This window comes from Tachypleus tridentatus, chromosome 5 (genome assembly GCF_004210375.1).
Source record: "Tachypleus tridentatus isolate NWPU-2018 chromosome 5, ASM421037v1, whole genome shotgun sequence".
In the NCBI taxonomy this organism is placed as follows: Eukaryota; Metazoa; Arthropoda; class Merostomata; order Xiphosura; family Limulidae; genus Tachypleus; species Tachypleus tridentatus.
The window spans coordinates 53,958,132-53,963,357 of record NC_134829.1 but is presented as its reverse complement, the minus strand read 5'-3'; the positions used below and the strand labels follow the sequence as shown (position 1 = coordinate 53,963,357).

At 37.8% G+C, this 5,226-nt stretch overlaps 1 long non-coding RNA gene across 1 annotated transcript; it reads right to left on the bottom strand.

The window, feature by feature from the left end:
* Positions 1 to 1,547: 1,547 nt before the first annotated feature.
* LOC143250298 (uncharacterized) lies at positions 1,548 to 2,959 on the bottom strand. The gene is made up of 2 exons (XR_013028129.1): positions 2,802 to 2,959; positions 1,548 to 1,857 (listed from the first exon to the last, which is right to left on the bottom strand). It is a non-coding gene; the product is annotated as an uncharacterized LOC143250298 (long non-coding RNA).
* Positions 2,960 to 5,226: the final 2,267 nt, after the last annotated feature.

Here is a 5,226-nt window from a genome sequence, read left to right as displayed (position 1 = left end):
GTTTACTGAAAGATTCCAAATGTCAAACTAGCTGTCAGTGCTTACGACATAACGTTATTTTTATCTAAGTTTTTGTGGCTCTTCTAAATGAGGTCAAGTACTTGTGGTTTTTATCAGTCTCACGTAAGCTTTTTTGTGGCTCTACTCTAATGGGCCCGGCATGGCCACGTGGATTAAGGCACTCGACTCGTTATCCGAGGGTCGCGAGTTCGAATACCCTTCGCACTAAACGTGCTCGCCCTTTCGGCTGTGGGGGCGTTATTATGTGACGGTCAATCCCACTATTCGTTGGTAAAAGAGAAGCCCAAAGATTGGCGGTGGGTGGTGATGACTAGCTGCCCTCCCTCTAAACTTACACTGCTAAATTAGGGACGGCTAGCGCAGATAGCCCTCGTGTAGCTTTGCGCGAAATTCAAAAACAAACAAAACAATCTACTCTAATGCTCAGTTTACGCGGTTTCATCATGATGCAAAGTGCTTTCTGTTTCATTCTGATGCGAACTTTATTGTAGCTTAACTTTTATTAGCTAGGTTTTTTTAACAACTAAAACATAAGGTTTTTTCATTAGAAGATCTCTCTTAATATTGAGTAGGTATAATAAACTACTTCAGGCATCTGACGTTAGACCACATGCGCAGTAAGCAACGCTCGCTTGTTTATTCACCTGTATTCACGCAATGATCCGGGTTTAGCTGTCTCTAAGTGTGAACTGGAAGTCATGGGGAAGGCAACCATTCTGCAAATATCTTCCACATGAAGCAGGTAGTCGCGAAGTATAGTGTGTTTGTCTGTCACTTTGATAAGACACTTTTGTTCTATAGGATTACATTTCGAACCCGAGACCTTCAGGTCCTCAGTTAGATACCCTAATCATTAGAGTAGAGATGGGCGAACCTCGCAAATATCAGGGTATAACCAAAACTACATTTGACTGTGTGTATATTCCTCTGATATTCGCCTCAAAAATGAAATCTTTTGTGGTCTCACACAAAGAAACATTCATTTGGAGCATTGAAAAGGACATTAAAATCAGAGAAGTTTGTCCGTGCTCTAAATCATCCGGGTGTTATTACAGATTTATTACAGACAGACTGTGTTACTTTGTTCATCAGTGTGAATGAAACCACGAGAGCAGTAATACTCTTGTATTTTATAGCGGTGTATTTTTCTTAAAGTTGTATAAGGGAGTATTTCAAAGGATGTGATATATAGTATTCTATCCTATAAGTAACTATGAATAATAATAACTACACTTCAGTTTATGAGTCAAACTACCCTGTAACTGTCTTACATATTTTTACAATTTTAAAATTGTTATTGTATAAGAATTAGTTGTTCATTTTATTTAATCGCAGAAAAAGTAGGAATTCAAATAAAATTAATTTAATTATGATATTAATATTTTCATGACAGTGACACAGTTTAAGCCACCTGGTGTTCTGACGATAAGTCTGGAAACTCAAAACCGAGTAACAATAACCATAATGACGTAGCACAGAGTCTATTGTGTAACTTTAGGCTTAACAACAAAATAAGCAGGTACAAATTTATAATATACGTTGTTTTTATTTCTAATTTTACTCTCACGCCAGTAGTGATGTTGTCTTCTTACAAGTCACTACAGAGCAAGTAATAACAAACATCTGTTTTAAAAATCATGCACAATTTCTGTTGTTGTTACCCACTGAACAATGTTGGTTGTGTTTGAAGTCGGGTTAACAACTGATTGAAAACAGTGGGGTTTAACTGCTGCAACAGCGTTAAAATTGATGCAAGGGGATTTTGTCCCTGTACTCCGAATCCAGGAAATGTTCCAGTAGTTCCAATTGGGTTAATCAAATTTTGTCCTGGTAGACCTGTAAATGAAACAAAAGTTGTGAGATGGATTATTCGAAAACCTAATGCGACTTAGAGATGTCTCTTCGTTTCGGATACTTGTACAAAACTATACAATAGTTACAGTTGTAGCATATCGCTTCTCGTACTCTGGGTTTACGTTCAGTAGCCCAGCAGACCAGGCCCAGTCATTGACATTTTCAAACTTAAACATTTGTTTTCTGTATATATACAGTACACACAATGCCATCCGAAATAGCCCTGTTTTACCTTCCATTAGCACAGCGGTATGTCTGCGGACTCACACGGCTAAAAATCGGATTTCGATACCCGTGGTGGGCAGAGCACAGATAGCCCATAAGCTTTGTGCTTAATTCCAAACAAACAAAGAGACCTGATTTCGATCCAGTTAGAAATAATTTAATTTTTTGGTGTAACTGAGGCAACGTTTGTGTTCACTGGTTTCGAACATAAGCTCCTGCTTTTTTCATTTGCTTTTGATTCGTTAATATGTATGTTAGAAGAGAACTGGTCAGTAGGTTATTTAAAGACAACCATTTCTTCCATCACACAAACGATTTGAGTTATCAACAATTTGCCTCACAGTGGCTCAGCACCAACTCTGAGGTCTTGTAACGCTAAAAACCGGGGTTTCGAAACCGGTCGTGGACACATCACAGACAGATCATTGTGTAACTTCGTGCTTCAAAGAGAAACAAACTTTACCGAGTAAAAAGTACCAGACGGCTTGAACCAAAAACCAAAATCATTACAAATAAAGTTTAGACAAAAAAAAAACACTTCAGTATAATCTCTACCCTAGCCGTATTTGTCTGCCTTTTTTGTGTGTGTACAGCGATCTTCGTTTTTGGTCTGGTTTACTTAGAACGTTTATCAAGTCGCAAAAATATATATTATATTATATTAATATATATATTATAATTAATATAATATATTGTATTACCTGCAGTTCCACCAAAGTACTGCCCAGAAGGGAACGCTATTGCTCCAGTTAATAGAAGGACAGCGATTGTGATAAATTTCATCATGACTGTATTTCTGCTGAAATATTACAAGACAAAAGACAAGACCGATTGAGCAGATGATGACTGGACACCATCTATGAGACCAGTATTTATACGCCAGAGAAACATTGTAAAGCTTTACGTCATCTTTATAAAGGGAAAACATTGATAGTGATTCATCTGGCTTTGCGTTTAGTGTGCAAGAATGTACACTTAACCAATTCTGTTTGTACATCAACTGCTGAATTTGGTATTGTGTAACCATCCTTTGTCGAAAGCGAAAGTTTCTTTGTTAAGTGGATCCGTCTTGGTCTATTTTTTTATTTGTTTAATTACAATTACAGATCCTGGAGGGAGCTCAACAAGGAGACGGTTGTAAAAGGCAGCTATTTTTACACTTTTTGTCATACGGCATCTAAATGTTTAATATACAGAAATCTATCACATCAGATTGGACAGCTGAAATAACATCCTTTATTAACTCACCCCATACGTTTGTTTGTCGAAACCAAACTAGCGAGAGAAATCGGCTCTTTTTATCTATATATGGTGTAGTCCCTCACTGCCTATTTTTTTTAGTTGGGGAACTAAAGGGTATGAAATGTCTCAGAGACATGAAGGTAGCTTAGAAGAAGGTTTGCAGGATAGTCTGAACTCAAATCTTGTGTCTCAAGATGGCTGGTATGGGTATTAAAACTTTTGTTAAAATAAATTATAAAACAACGTTTCATCCTTCTTAGGTCGTCTTCAGGTCAGCAGAGAGAGAGCTTACAACCGACCGCATCTTGTATCTTAGTTTGTGTTCCTGGCCCACCTTAAAATTCGGGGTGTACGTGTCACTTTTGAAACCGTGTTCGCACCCGAAACCATAAGCTAACGGGACCAAACTTGGCACAATTGTTCAGGAATCACGTGCGAGTGTTCTAAAGGGATTTATTTCCGGTAAAAAAACTGCTCTTGGGATACCTATAAAATTAATTCAGAATAATAGAAGAGCTTGAGCGGTACTTCAGGTACCTGTGAATCACGAGGGGGCCTTGGACCCACTCAGAGGGTATTTCATACTGGTTTAAATGAACTTACTCAAAAGGCCATTATGATTTTAACATCGTGACTTTGACCGGGCTCCAAGTATTTCATCCATTTCTGATACGACTAGTATTATATAAGTGCAGTTCTATGTTAACATTAAAATTGTAATTAAATGTATTCAGAAACTTAAAAAATAAGATTAAAACTTTAGTTTCAGTCTTAACAGTGATAGAACCAACGATGTTTAGAACTCAAACACTGAACACTTTGCATATGAATCATTGCTTTTCAAATAGTAGTGCAAATACGATCACAGCATTTACGAATATGAGGCCGAACATTGCCTCACTAGCTTAACTATGTATGAGACTTTATAAACACAGATACAATTGTGTTAACACTCGTATGAGTCCTTATTTATATGTTCGACACAGCTTGAGTACATTTTAAGAACGTGTGAATCAATTTTATTTAAGTCTCAAATTTTATATAATCTCTTCTGACGACGAATTCAGTTATTTGTTTAACATCTATGGAAGTTTTTGTTTGTTTGATTGATCGTTTTTCAATTTCGCGCAAAGCTACACGAGAGCCATCTGCGCTAGCCGTCCTTAATTTAGCAGTGTAACACTAGAGGGAAGGCAGTTAGTCATCACCATACACTGCCAATTCTTAGGCTACCCTTTTACCAATGAATAGTGAGATTGACCGTGACATTATAACGCCCCCATGGCTGAAAGGGAGAGCATGTTTGGTGTGATGGGGATTCGAACACGCGACCCTGAGATTACGAGTCCAGTGTCTTAAATACCTGCCCATGCCGAGCCATCTTGTATTATTAACTACAGAACTAGTTACCTTGTTCTCTATCCACCGCGGGTATAGACACCTGGGCTTTAGCAATGTGATTCTGCAAACATACAACTGTGCCACTGGGAGGCTCAAAAAATAATTTGTACAAACTGGCTTTGTAATGTCTACGTGACTACGAACTGAAATATTCTGTAAAATAAAGTTTGTAATAAGACTTTAAAGGTAATGTTTAGGACACAGCTGACGGAAAGTTATCAAAACATATTTTTAATTTTATGGACATTAAAGGCATAGCAGAAGGCAGAAGATATATAAAAACCCAAAAAACAGAAAAATCCTCCTTCTTCTTCTTTCCCCGATCCTGCCAGGTGGCGCAGTTGTAAGTCTGGAAACTTGTAACTGGAAAAATTGGATTTCTGTACTCGCGGTTAGCACAGAACAGATAAGCCACTGTTTAACTAACAAACACATTTTGTCTGATTGGAGGCCCGGCATGGCCAATCGTGTAAAGGCGTGCGA